Genomic DNA, 15,478 nt, shown 5'->3' on the forward strand with positions numbered 1-15,478 from the left:
TTTATATTATCTTAGAAATAATTTTTTTTAAAGATTTTATTTATTTATTTGAGAGAGAGAGAATGAGAGAGAGCACATGAGAGGGGGGAGGGTCAGAGGGAGAAACAGCCTCCCCGCCGAGCAGGGAGCCCAATGGGGGACTCGATCCAGGGACTCCAGGATCATGACCTGAGCCGAAGGCAGTCGCTTAACCAACTGAGCCACCCAGGCGCCCCCAAATCATATATATTTTAAAGATTTTATTTATTTATTTGAGAGAGAGAGAACGAGAGACAGAGAGCATGAGAGGGAGGAGGGTCAGAGGGAGAAGCAGACTCCCTGCCGAGCAGGGAGCCCGACGCGGGACTCGATCCCAGGACTCCAGGATCATGACCTGAGCCGAAGGCAGTCGCTTAACCAACTGAGCCACCCAGGCGCCCCAAAATAATTTGAAATTATATTACTAAAGTTAGCTCAGAGGCATGATACACCTAAACAGCAAAGCAAAGAAGTCAGTAAAGAAGAAAAGAGGTGCTTCTTCATGTTTGTATTGTTTGTGACTAAACTATGGCTCCAAGGTCAGTGTTTCTATCTGGTGATGGTTTCTCAGCTCTTCCAGGCAGCCAGTTCCAGAAGTCTCCTTGGCTACCCCTCAATCACAGCCCTGTCGGACTGCAGTTCATCGCTTTACATTTCTGTCCCCCCAGCTAGGCTGTGAACTCCTCAAGGGCAGGGACCCTGTTAAGGCTCAGGTTCTAGAGCCAAACTGCCCAAATTTGAATCCTGTCACAACTATTCCCTAGCTTTATGGCCTTAGGTAATTCATCTAACCTCTCTGAACTTTCTGATCTATCAACAGGGCCTATGAGTTAATACATAAAAAGCATTTTGAACAGTCAGTGTCTGTCCATAATGAGCATTCAAAATATGTTAGCTATTTGATTCCTCCAGAGCCTAGCACAGCATCTGGAATACAGTGTGTACCCAGGAAATACTTGGAGAATGATGTATGAATGAATGAATTTCTTGGACGGGGAAGGGAGGAATGACTTGTGTCCTTTGAATCTCTCTCAGAAACTAACCTAGCACAGTGATGGATTAATATATTTGTATTTAAAGAAAGGCTACAAGGCAAGGATTTTACCTGAAATGAAGAAACAAAGCCACTGGGGTGGCACTCCAGATCCCTATAAGAGATTTTTGACCAGAGATCTTATCTTTAGATCGTTCTATTCAGGCATCTCTTTAGTTACCTCCTTCATCTACCAACACATGAGAAACACATGAACTTTACCTCCTATAAAGGAGGGGTGAATACCGATGGGAATGTGAAAGAATCCATCTCCCACTCCTAAAATACTGATTGATGTTCTACAATATACACAATGGTGTCACCCCATCTTTCCTGAAGCTTTGGAATCATTCTTTAATAATAACTCACAGAAGCATTAGAATTTTAGAGCTAATCACTGGTTTGGGAAATACACCCAAGAATCAGCAATTGGCAGGTGTAAACCTGTCCAGAATTTTATGGGTGGAGTGTAGGTGGTGTGGATAATTCCACTCGGATCAACACCTCTGTTACCTAGAAACAACTCATTCCCTACAAGATTATACTGGTTTTAGTCAAATATATGAACTGTATCTTGCCTAAGCATTCTTGTATATTGAGGAAAACTTCCATAAACCTAAGGATGAAACTTGAATTCCAAAGAGTGAAAACTGAGAACACTAAAAGTAAAATATACACATATACATTTTAGGATTCTAGTTCTTGTGACTCCCTTGTGACCCATAAGGCCAGGGACAAGTCATTAAACTTTCCTGAAATGGAGCAATAATACCTGCCTTCCCCACACTGAGGGGCCATTGTAACCATTTATTCATTCAACAAGCTTTTAGCGGGCACCTGCTATGGACCAGGCTGATAGTAAAGCTCCTGGGTAAAACGATGCACCTGATGCAATCTCCCAAAGAAATATGTTAACATAGACTGCAAGATGTTACAGGATAGTATTATTATATTATCATAAGCATAGTTGCATTTACTATTTAAGGATAATAAAAATAAAAATCTCACAGCAGGCGTTCATGGATTGTCCCCTAGCCTACTCCACAGCAAAGGATTCCCTCTGTACTTTGATTCTGCCTCCCCCTAAAAGGCCTTCCCTGACCATCCTAACTAACATATCCCTCCCCTCACTGTGATTTTTTTTAAACCATGGCACTTGTTTGTTTCCTTCATAGTAAATATTTGTAATTCCATATGTTTACTTGTTTGTTATTTATTTCTGCCACTTAAACATACATTCCATGAGGTCAGGGATTTTGTTCTCCTTGTTGTCATAGTCTCAGCAGTACCTAGTACAGTGCCTGGAGCATACTGGGTGCTCAGTAAATATCTGTCCCATAAAAGAATGAATGGAAAAACAATCATGTCATAAAGAGCCAGCCCAACTGAAGAGAAACAAACGTGATGGCTCAGAAGTAATGAGACTGAAAATGAACCCGTGGAGATTTTATACTCAAATTCTTGATTAGTCTTAGCCTGCATTTGTTGTTTATTCAGAGGTATAAGAAAGCACATGACTGGCCATATATTTGTTATTTTTTTCAATTCTTATAAAAACAACCTTTTCAAGTATGTATTGTTAACCTCATTTTAGAGATAAGTAAACTGAGGCTCAAAGAGGACACCAGCTCAGGTGGTAAGTGACAGAGCCTGTTTTTTTGTTGTTGTTTTTATTACTTCATCCCTGCAGACTAATGATGGAGGAGAGAAAACAGCAGAGAGATTATGGCACAACGGTTTTGCAGAGTAAGGAGATGAGAGGTGACAAGACATAGTAAAAACTCATCTCCCCACAGATCTGAGCACTGAGGCAGTGTCCTCACTCCGTGTATGAAGAAACCCTGGCTTGCTCACTCAGGACAAGTGATCTGCCAAAGCACTTGCACCCCGGGTTTCTCAGAAGGTCAACAGTGATTTCTGAGAATACCCTGAACACCCTCTCTCTGGTATATATCATTTCCCTGTAAGGAAGCCATTTAAAAGGCACAAAGACCACACAGGAAAAGACAATGTCACTGCATTCACAGAAACAGGATTTGGCCTTCAATACAGCCTGAGCTGGGTGCTTTACAATCAGGTTTTCATGCGTGGGTATTAAACCCTTATTTGGAAACTAGAGAAATGGCCCAGAAGTCTGTAGGAAATCAATTTGTTGCAGAATTTCTCCTAGAGTCACAGCTCTCTCCTTCAGTAAACACAAACTTCAGACTATTTGCAAAACCTTCTCTGGTGGTGTGTGGGCGCCATCTGGTGCCCAGAGGCAGGGTGGTCCCAGCCTCAGACTTCTGGTTTCAGGCTTGACATCCTAACCACAAAAATGCCATCAAAATTGTTGAATCACTATATTGTACACCTGAAACTAATAACACTGTATGTTAACTATACTGGAATTAAAATAAAAACTTAATTAAAAAAATACAGAGCCACCTGCTCATACTCCATGAATTCCCTTGTCAATAATGCATAAGCCAATAATATCCATTATAACTGCTAAAAACCTCAGTTGTAATTTTGATGTCCATATTTTCCTTTATATGAATTTTATTTTATAGTTGTGGCCTTGTTCTTATCAAGGCATACGTCATATATTTATATTATGTCATCTCCAATTTCATTCATTTAACTAGTATTTGTTGAGTCCTGGTACTACAGAGAAAACAAAAATGAAGGAGGAGGGAAAAAAAACAAAAAACCCTGCCCCCAAGGAGTTCCCACTCTGGCAGTGAAAATAAAACATCTTGACAACTTAGAGAAGAAAGGTCAACATTGCAAGTATTATAAGAGGGACTGCAGGAAGCTAGAAGAGTATCTAGAAAGAGGCCCACTCTCTGACAGCTGAAAGGACCATGGAGGTTTTACTGAATGTGGGCACTAGATCGCTGGTGGCAATGACTGCCCTGATTGAAGGTAGGGAGGTAGCACTCCTCTCCTTGAGACTGTTGGGCTCAGTAGAAGAGGATTATGTGGGTAAGATGGGCCCGCTGCACTGAAACCTGGGGGTCAGGGGAAGTAGAAGGGACCCAATAATATAGAGAGAAGGGTAAGGAAGAAGAATGCAACTCAGGCACAATAAGAATTTCCCCCTTTTGGGCGCCTGGGTGGCTCAGTTGGTTAAGCGACTGCCTTCGGCTCAGGTCATGATCTGGGAGTCCCTGGATCGAGTCCCGCATCGGGCTCCCTGCTCGGCAGGGAGTCTGCTTCTCCCTCTGACCCTCCCCCTCTCATGTACTCGCTCTCTCTCATTCTCTCTCTCTCAAATAAATAAATAAAATCTTTAAAAAAAAAAAAAAAAGAATTTCCCCCTTTTATGACAGGATAACCCCCAGGTGCTAATGATGGCCCCCCTCCCTCCTAATCCAAGCCAAAAATGATGCAAATATCTATGGGCTCCAGCTTTAGGTTCCTCAGCCTGCAGATCCATCCCCACAAGTGGGCTGGGAGACAGTGAACTTGAGATTTGAATTTAAGAGTGCCTCCCTGAGGAAGAACAGAGGCCCCCTACCTCTGCATTGACTGTGAACTTAATCAGAGGTGCCTTCTTTCCATTGCTTTCTGGTTATGGACCACAGCTCAGTAGTGGTATTTATCAGGTACAAGTAAGCTGGGACACAGAAAGGCTTTTGGGGGACACATGGGCATGGATCCTAGTTCCCAAATGTCCTTGTCTTTTCCTAAAAGTAAAAACCTTAACAGGCCTCTGATGTGGGACAGGGCCTCCTGCCACCTCCTCTTTGACAATCCTCCTTTCCCTCCTCACAAAGGAAAGACAGCCTTCCCCAGTCCTACCCCAAAGCACTGTCCTGGGTTCGAAACACTTCCAGGTCACTAAAACCATAGTTTGAGAACGTATCTCCCCTGAAATAGAATCCTGTGAGGACAAAGCAAAGCAAGTAAGGTAGGAAATAGTGGAGGTAAAGCCTTATTCATCCAGTGTCACACTGAAGGCAGTCTTGAGTCTTTCTTTGTCTTCTCTCTCTTGCTCTTTTTCTCTCTACTTTAGGATGAGAATTCGGAAGTGGGATGGCTGTCATAGAAATGTATTTGAGGGACGCCTGGGTGGCTCAGATGGTTAAGCGTCTGCCTTCAGCTCAGGTCATGATCTCAGGGTCCTGGGATCGAGTCCTGGATCAGGCTCCCTGCTCCTTGGGAGCCTGCTTCTCCCTCTGCCTCTGTCTCTCTCTCTGTCTCTCATGAATAAATAAATAAAATCTTAAAAAAAAAAAAGGAATGTATTTGAATGGAACTGAAAAACTGTACGAAAGAAAGTCTTTGTCAGAAAGAAAGTCTGATTTGGCTATTTGGATTGGCGATAAGGAACGGTGTTTTCAATTAATTACATGGTGGGCATATTTTATGAATAGACAACTTAAATCTGCAGTTTCTAAAATATATTTGAAGCACAAATATGTTATACAATAATCTGATAACTGCAACATTTACAACTATTTAAGCTTATGATAAAAAGTTTTTAAATCAAAAATTTTAAAGTATCAACTATAAATGTGAGAGAGGAGATAAAGATTCCCAAACTGGAGATAACACAAGCAAAAACAAAAAACCAAAAAACAAACCAAGACAGAGAGAAGTACTGTGCTAATAAAGCAAAGTAAAAATTACCCAAGTACTGGTTGTCATTTTTCACAGTCCTTGAACCTGGACCAGCCACTGTGTGACTTTTGTGCATTACAGGGCCCTCAGTCCATAACGAAATGTGAACAACCCAGCTCTTTGTATGACAGAGGTCCTTCTCAGGGCTCTGGAGGAGTAGGGCAATTCAAAATCTCCTTCCTGTCACTTAATCCCAATTTGAGATTTGTTGTTCATTTATAAACACTTTCTATGGTGTATATTGTTTCTTTCTTTATCTTTCATTTGCTAGTTTCATGTCCTTTGCTTAGAGACCAGACAGCCATACCACACCCTTGCAGCTTTCCTCCCCACTTCTTTTCCTTTGATGCCCCGTTGCACCCATAGAACGGGCACCCGATGCACCCAAGTTGCACTCCATAGAACGCGAGAGCTGCTAATCCGTGTTCCTCCTAAAGAGCTTCATGGTGTAAATTTGGGGAATGCTGAATACCCTTCCCCCTTGAGATTCACAATCTATATTTGTATTGTTTCCCCGTCTAGACTGCTGGGACCATGTCTGTGGTATTCACCTCGTCCACTGGTAGCTGCTCAATGAATATGACTTGAATAGACCAGGACACGAGAGACCCTGAATGAAAGAGTTTATTAAGAACACCCATTCAGGGGGCACCTGGGTGGCTCAGGCATTAAGCATCTGCCTTCAGCTCAGGTCATGATCCCAGGGTCCTGGGATCGAGCCCCGCACTGGGCTCCCTGCTCAGCAGGAAGCCTGCTTCTCCCTCTCCCACTCCGCCTGCTTGTGTTCCCTCTCTTGCTATATCTCTGTCAAATAAATAAATAAAATTAAAAAAAAAAAAGAAAGAAAGAAAGAAAAGAAGAAGAACACCCATTCTGGGGTGCCTGGGTGACTCAGTCAGTTGAGCCCCTGACTCTTGGTTTCGGCTCAGGTCATGATCTTCAGGGTCCTGAGATGGAGACCTGCATCAGCCTTCCCACTTAGCAGGGAGATTGAGATTCTCTCTCTTTCTCTGCCTCTGCCCCTCCCCCCTGCTCATGTGCTCACTTGCTCTTACACACAGTCTCTCTAAAATAAATAAATAACTCTTAAAAAGAAAAAAGAACACCCATTCAATATTATTTAATCCACTGTTTCCCAGATTATTTAATCCCGGAAACGTGTGTGTGTCACTAAAATGGAATGCACAAACAATCCCAGAGACAGTTGTAAACTGTCTTGCTCCACTAGGGCTCTATGGCCTATTTAAGAACAATTCCTTCACCTGGCGATCCATGTTGCCTTGGGAACACCCTAGCTCATGGGTATACAAGGGAACATAGGAAAACTCAATACCATATTTTGCTGGCTCCTATACTTAACCTGCCATATAGAACTCTAAACCCCTCAAAGCCCCCTTGCATATTTCCTGAGAATCCGCAAGGACTGTCTCAAATGTACCAACAAGCAAGCCCAGTCAGGTGTCATGAGGAGCCCCAGCCACCATCTCCTCTCATGTCATAAGGCACCACCACACCCACTGGGAACTGCCTCCTCTGGAAAGCACTTGTCATTTCTTCCAGGGACCTCTGCATCCTCCAGCCACTGCTACTGTCATTGGCTGTCATGGTTATGCCTGGAACCAATGATTCTGCTGCTGGGTACTATCCCATTTGCCACACACTATAGCCTATGCTGCTAATAAACACTTGGTCTGCTGGTCTGATGTTCCGAGGCCTTGAAAAGCCAGAGATGCTCTACATCCTCTGGAATCCTCAGTGTGGTTGCACTCCAACATGAAGTGGGGAGATCCTCTCTCTCGTTGGTAGCTACGTTCTGTTAGCTACCGGCCAAAGGGGTGTCTCAGGCCCTATTAGAAATAGGCTGCAGATGTAGCCACCTTCAGAAGACTTTCCCAGAGACACATCTGAACCCCAACAATGAAGATGAACCAGCCACAAGCCAATGGACAGCGATGCACTTCCTTCTGTCCTCCCTGCTGAGCTCTTCTCTCCTTTTTCACCTCCCACTTGCACTGCAATCAGGCTTCCACTCGCACCCCTCCAGCGGAGCTGTGCCTGAGAGGGCACTGAATGCTGACATCAGTGCATTTTGTCACCCAAAGTTCCCTGGACTACTCCATGGCACTTGCCTCTCCTGATAATTCCTTCCTCTTTGAGCTGCCTCCATGTGGTAGCTTTCCACCTTCAGTTTAGCTTCATATGCATGTCCTCCCTACCTCCCCCCAAACACCCTTTTTGTAATGGCAAGAGTGATGTTCTTGTCTTTGAAACATTAAGGACCTAAGTAGCACAGTCATAAATTTAAATCTCTCCAAGTTCCAGATCTGTCTATTCAACTGCCAAACATAGAACTCCACTTAGAGTTCCGCAGGTACTTATAACTTAGCATGTCCAAATCTGAGCCCATACTCCCCCACCCACCCACCCCATACCTTGGTGGCTTTTCCTGTATTTCCTATTTCTGTTCATTTACTCAGAACTCCTTCAATATGCTTTTCTACACAACTATTTCAATCTTCCCAACAAATTCATGTGAACATTACTATTAACTTCCAGATTTTCAGGTAGATAAAACTGAAATTTAGAAAGGTGACATACATTTTTTTAAAGTCCCACCACTGATAAGACACAAAGCCAAGGTTTGGCCCTGGTTCTATCTAATTCCAAAACCCATACAATAGAATGGACTAAAAGAGCCCTGAAGCTGGGGAACCTCCTCTTAATCTTCACACACCACTTACCTAGTACAACGTCTGACACAGGGAAGGTCAGCAGTGAGTGTGTGATCCTTGAATTACTAAATATGTGTTTATCGTCACATATAAATAAGCAAGGCACTGTGCTAAGAATTAAGGGAGAAAGAATAAAAGACCAAACATGGACCCTGCTCTTAAAGAGGTACTGTCTTATTTAAAGAAAACAATACAAACAAGATTCAGGAAAGGGTGACCCTGTCACCACTATTCTCTAACATTATTCTGTGATGGCTAATAAGCTTCAAATACAAAATAGAGAGGAAAATATTGGAAAGCAGAAAAAATATTATTTGCAATATGATTTGTATAGCTGAAAAACCCAACTTTAAATTTTTTTTTTTAAATAATCAGAGTTCAGGAAGGTGGCCAGTTATAAAATTAATACATCAAGATCAACAGTTTTCCTAAATATCAAAAATAATCAAAGAAAAAATATAATGAAAAAATAACCCATATTTAATATAAAATTTAAAATATAAAAAACACCAACTTAAAGAGAAATGTGAGAAAGCTACATGAGGAAAACAATAAAATTCTTCTGAAATATATGATATGACTTAAATGATGCAAAATATTGTGTTTCTACATAAGGCAGTTCAGTATCTTCTGAATGTCAATACTTTTCAAGTTATATGTTTAATACCACTCCAATCAAAAGGCCAACATATTTTTTTTGGAATATGGAAAAATAATACCAAGTTTATCTGGAAGAATAAAAATACAACAATAGCTAAAAATTGTAGGAAAAAAGAGTAACCAAGTGAGACCTATCCTTCGAGATATTTAAACACACGGAGCAAGGCTATTACACAAAGGCCAGCCTAATCAATAGAATATAATGGAGAACCTGGAGGCAGACCCAAGACAATGTATTTGGAATAAAAGTGACATTTCAAATCAGTGAAGAAAAGATGAACTATTCAGTGACAATGTTAGACCACATGCTAACCTCTGGATAAATAAAATGAGATTCCCTACTTCATGCATCAGTTACCTTTTGCTATCTAACCAGGCAAGCTCCAAACCTTTGGGGCTTTAAAAACAACAACAGTGTATCTACCCCACTTTTCCGTGGGTCAGCAGCTCAGGCTGGACAGAGAAAAGCAGCTCTTCTGGTCTTGGCGGGGCTCAGGCATATGTCTGTTGCTGTCAGCTACCACTCTGCTGTTTCCTTAGCTGGGGACCAACTGGTCTGAGAGAACCTCACTCACATCTCTGAAGTCGGCTTGCTGTCAGCTTGAGTGATGGACAGCAAAGGCCCACATGCAGCTCCTCAACCCGCAGGCTTACTCACAGGGTGGCTGACAGAGCAAGCAGAAGCATGAAACGCCTCTTAAGGTCTAGTCTTGGAACTGGCACATGGTCACTCCCACTTGGTTCGATTGGTCACAGAGAGTCACAAGGCCAGCCCAGACTAAAGAGGTTGGGAAACGGATTCCCCCTCCTCCTGGGCAGAACTGCAATACCCGATTACGGAGAGGGGTGCCTGCTGAGAAGGGTGGAGAACTGCAGCCATTTTTGCAAGCGACCACACATCAAACCTGAATGAACTCCAGATTACAGAAACATTTCAATGTAATGATAAAAATCATAGAAAACTTAGAAGAAAATATGGATAAATATTCATATGAGAAGGGGTGAGAGACACTTTTCTAAGCAAGACACCAAATTCTATCTCATAAAAGGTTGACATAGTTGACTATCTAAACATTTAAAACTTTCATGACCCGCAAAACACCAAAAAATAAAAGATAAAAAGTTGGGGCTCCCGGGTGGCTCAGTCGGTTAGGCATCTGACTCTGGCTCAGGTCATAATCTCAGGGTCCTGGGATCCAGCTGGCAAAAGGCTCCTCGCTCAGTGGGAGTCTGCTTGTCCCTCTGTCCTTCCCCCAGCTCATGCTCTCTCTCTCACCCTCTTTCTCTCTCTCAGATAAATAAATAAAATCTTAAAAAATAAATAAATAAAAGGTAAATCAGGTGCAAGGTTTATCACTAAGAAATGGTTAATTCAAAAAGAGCTTTTATAATTTGACAACTTAAAAATATAGACAAAGGACAATTCACTGAAGTAAAAATCACAAATTATCCATAAAGATGCAAAAAGATGTTCATACTTAATAGTAATTAAAGATATGAACTAAAACAATAATATATAATTCTCTGCCTATGGGACTGGCAGAGAATTTTTTTCATGATAATGCCGTGTTTTCAAAGAGTCTGGAGTAAAGAACACACTGGTGGTGAGAACGCAGATCAGCAGAGTCCTTCTGGATGGTGGGTTTGGGTAAAATTTAAGCACGTGTACTTTGACCCCAGCTATTCTCTGCGCCCTTCCCCGGTGAGGCAATCTACTAACCCCGCCGCTATTACCTGTCCGGCGATCCTGTCTGGCTCTCGCTGCCCTTCAGACGTCCTTCTCCACCATTTCCAGCCCCGCCAGGGCCTGGAGCCCGGGCTGAAGTGGCTGGGCAAGACGCAGTGTCGCTGTCGTCCCAGCAAACCCAGGTCATCGAGCCCATGCCGGCATCACCCGGGAGGGACAGGTGCCGCTCCGGGCACACAGCTCCGCGCCGAAGCAGTTCTCTTGACCAGAAGCCCGCTGCGCCTTACGCACCCCACGCACCCCCCAGCTTGACAGTGTCCACCCGCTCAGGGCTCTCGGCTTCCCCAGCTCTTTGAGGAAGGCGGCCAGAGCTCTGACGACCCCTGCCGCGGGCTCACGTCCCAACGCCGCCTAGGGCCGCCAGGAAGCCAGGGCGAAGGGAGCCACGCGTTTTCCCGACACCCCGTTCAGGCGACAGTTCTCGCGAGAGTTCTGAGAGTTCTGAGCGCTTCCGCCAGCGTCTTCCCACGTAGAAATACTCCCGGGCGTAGCCGGATGCGAGATCGGGTGGGGGGAGCTATGTGTGGGGTTTTCCCACGTTAGCTAGAATGATTATTGAGAAAGTGGCATCTGGCAAAATCCTGGAGGTGTGAGGGAGTTAGAAATCTGGCTGGAGTGATCCACGCAGAGCCAAATGCCCTAAATCAGAAGCAAAGCCAAGGGAGCTTGCGGCTCAGCCCAGAGGCTGATGTGGCCGCAGTGGAGTGACCGGGAGAAAAAGTAGTAGAGAGAAGGCCAGAGGAGTAAGGGGGTGAGGCGTGGAGGGGTGACCATGGGAGAGGAGGCATGAAGGGGCGGGGGGGCGTGACTGGAAGGGTGTGGCCTGAAGGGCTGTGTCTGGGGTCTGGCAGTTGGAGGGGTGTGTTGGAAGAGGTAGATCCACTCTGCCTACTTTGTTAAGAATAGACTGAAATGGGCTGGAAAGGCAGAAAGAAGCCAAGTTAGCAAGCTCCTGAAGCAAGACAGGAGAGAAATGGTAGTTGCTCAGACCAAGGCGGTAACAGTGGAGGTAGTGAGAACTGGTCAGATCCAGGATTTGCTGGCAGAGTGGATGAGACAGAGAGGAGGCAAGGATGACTCTGAAGGTCTTGGCTTGAGTAATCCGAAGGTTGAGATTGCCATTAACCGTAAGGAAAAGTGCTCAGGTGGAATCGATTCGGGAGGGACCATCAGAAATTCGCTTTTGGTCATGTTGAGTCTTCGATGTTTATTACACAAGCAAGTGGAAATGTCAAGTAGACAGTTGCATATTAGAGTCCAGGGTGGGGCGGGAGGGTCTAACAGAGAGATGAGGTTGGGCAGGTGGAGGAGTGAGAGCAAGGATCTCCAACACCGTCACAAGTCAAGAAGCAGTCATCCACGAACCACCAGGCATGGGTGAGGCATGTTTATCATTTCATCATGGTCTTGTCTGTGAGGTGGGAAGGGAGCTATGAACTAAAGATAAGCCTAGGGGTCCAGGTGCCTGGGTGGCTCAGATGGTTAAGTGTCTGCCTTTAGCTCAGGTCATGATCCCAGGGTCCTGGGATCGAGTCCTGCATTGGGCTTCCTGCTAGGTGGGGAGCCTGCTTCTCCCTCTGCCTCTCTCTCTCTCTGACTCTCATGAATAAATAAATAAAACATTTATAAATAAATAAATAAATAAAAGCCTAGGGGTGCCTGGGTGGCTCAGTCAGTTGAGCATCTGCCTTCAGCTGGGGTCATAATCCCAGGATCCTGGGATCAAGCCCCAAGTGGGGCGGGCTCCCTGCTCAGCAGGGGGCCTGCTTCTCTCTCTCCCTCTGCTGCTCCCCCTGCTTGTGCTCTCTGTGTCAAATAAATAAATAAAATCTTAAAAAAAAAAAAAACTTTAAAGATAAGCCTAAAGCCAAGAAATAGTCTTCACCATAGTACCCTGTGCTTGGCCTCACACCGCCATGAGAAGTACTAGCTGAAAGTTGCCATTGGATTTCTTCGGGAAACAACCTGCTCAACACTCCAAAGCTGTGTTCCAAAAACGTAGAGAATCAAAAGAAGGTATTGAGCACATCGTTGGGAAGATCAAAATCTCTCAATGAAACCAAAGCTTTACAAAGTTAGGTTGCCCTTTAATGCCCTGCTCCAGAAGTGAGAGCTGGGCTTCTGATTCCCAGAAATCATTTGTTTCTAGAGCAGTTTTATGCCCACCGCTCTCATTCACTTTGGATCTAGAGAGTCAGCTTTTCAGGTCTCAATTTCCTTATCTGGAAAGGACAGGGATTGGACTAGGTCATTGAGTTTCAGACTCGTTTGTTTTGTTTGAAGCAGGGCAGTGTGAAGGCTGGTAGAGGCACTGAGCACCCCCAGTTTGGCTTGGCCCTCTCCAAGCCCTAACTTTATGGAGGTTGCTTATACTACTGTAGGAGCACAGCTTGGACTGCCTGGACTAGCTGATCTAAATGTCCCTTCCCAGCTCTGAGGGTGTCTTTTTCTCTTACAGCCTTCCTGCACAACAGGGTAAGGTGAGGTCAAGCATTGGTGAGGATCTGGAAGGCAAGGAGTACAGCAGCATATAAGGGGCCTTTGGTGAAGGAAGTGGAATCACCACAAGCAGGAATTCTGTAAAACACAGTAACAAGCCATATGGCATTCCAGGTGGTTATGGAGATGCCATAGCATGTGACAGAGTAATCTGGCTCGTGACATTTAATGAATGAGGTTTTTCTCTCTTTTAAACAAAGGCACTTTCGGGAAAGGCTTCAGATAGTAATTCAAGTTCATATGAATTTCCTATTGTGGATGTATCACTGATGGTTGGAGCCCCAGCCTTTCATCTAACCCATCATTCCGATTAAGCTGCCCTTACCAGCATCTGTCCCAAAATAATTAAAATTTCTCACCAATATTCTGCCTCTTAAGCCTTCAAAGAATGGGTTTTCTAATCCATTTGACCTTTATGTGTGGTATTTGGGGAATTTTTAGTGCCTGCATATAGAGAATTTTCAACATTTCATGCTGCAAGTCAAAATGGTTCTCATGCCCCAAGAAAAGGAGAATGGAAGAGACCTCTCTGAATGAACTATTGCCTCTGGAGGGGTTTTTCCAAACAGTCAGCTAGTGTCACTGAATGTGAAGAGGGGATCTGCCAAAAGGATTCACCACTCCTTGCACCATGTTACACCACCCGGCCTTGCCTTCCTGCAGTTACTACAGAGTTATAGAAGTGTCTGTATCTCCCTTGGCATTTAAAATCACAGCCACCATTAATTACTCTGCTTCCTCCTAAATTTCTCCCAGTGCGGCAAATACTGACTATAATATATAAGGAAGTACCAGAAGAGATGCAAAATTATCTTGTAAATACCTGGTTTTATAACCACTTTAGCTGTAACTTAAAAGTCCGAGTTGACTTCTTTCCAGGGAATATTCTCTGCCTTTGAGGCCAGAAGAATAAGTTGCAAGAGTGGTGAGACACCCCATTGATTTTCTTGATACGGCATTAGCGTTTGAAGTTGACAAACTCGGCTATTGGCTTTATCTCTGCAGAGTACAGGAAGATGAACGAATTTGACTAGTACTTAGTAGAAAGATGACCTACAAAATTACAGAGCTACTATTATAAATTTCATTCTGCAAAGGGACCTGGAAAAAAAATCTTTAAAAAATCAATTGCCCAACCTTGAATGAATCAAAGCCCTTGCGTTGTTTCATCTAAGTTGTGTGCTTATGCAGTTTAAATCTCTATCTCAAAAAAAAAAATGTTAAAGTTATTTATATATTTTATAAATATTATTTCATTTCTCATGGGCAAGCTCATCAGAAGTGGGAAAAAAATCATGAACAAATTACCAAACAAGCCATTCCTTTATGAAAGCTGATAATCTGTTCCTAGACCACAGCCTTCCACTGCTCCCTCCCTAAATAGAGAGGAAAGTGAGTCCTGTTTGGAAAAGCATTGCCATAAAATCTAACCCAGCTGGTGTAATGGGCATCTACCACACTCCCACTACCTGAAGAACTGGACTGGAATGGGTTGGAGAGAGGAGAAGAATGTTAAAGGAAAAGATGCTGCAGGGCAGAGTTCACTGATACTGACTTCCTCTCTTCTTAGCTCTGGGTTCTTCCTGTTACTGAAACCCAAGTTCGTCTGCTCTTGGATCCAAAGACAATATTCAGAGAGACAAGTGTTGGTTGGAAAGGAAAGGTTGCTTAATTCAGGAAGTCAGCAACCTGGGAAGATGGTAGACTAATGTCCAAAGATCATCTCCAAAGTCCCGGAGCAAGCAGGAGTTTTTTCAGGGGGAGGCCAAGGAGGTAGGGAGGGTCAAAGTACAGGGGAAGCATTCTCCACATGATCTCAAGCACACAAGCTGGTGTCAGGGTTGGCTATTTTCTAGCATGGTCAAATTTGATCTTCTGGGAACCCCTGGTTCCTTGTTTCCCCAGGGTCAGTGTTCTGCTGAAATCTCAAAGAGGTTACCATTAGTCAAACTATAAGCTAGTGGGCACAGATTAATGAGCACAGTTACATTCCAGATAACCATATAGAGCTGAAAGAGCAGGGACAGCCTCAGCCATCAAAGGCCACCGTGAGGATTGACTTACTATGTACATGTCATGACTGTCAACACTGAATCAAGGAGGTGACACATCAAAGCCAAGGGTTTATCTGAAGAGAAAGGAAAGAAAACATTAAGAAGCATAAAAATTAAGGAGAGGAGC

The sequence above is a fragment of the Mirounga angustirostris genome, unplaced genomic scaffold, assembly GCF_029215605.1.
Source record: "Mirounga angustirostris isolate CCGP_5_RB_7025 unplaced genomic scaffold, mMirAng1.0.hap1 SCAF_14, whole genome shotgun sequence".
NCBI classification, from domain to species: domain Eukaryota; kingdom Metazoa; phylum Chordata; class Mammalia; order Carnivora; family Phocidae; genus Mirounga; species Mirounga angustirostris.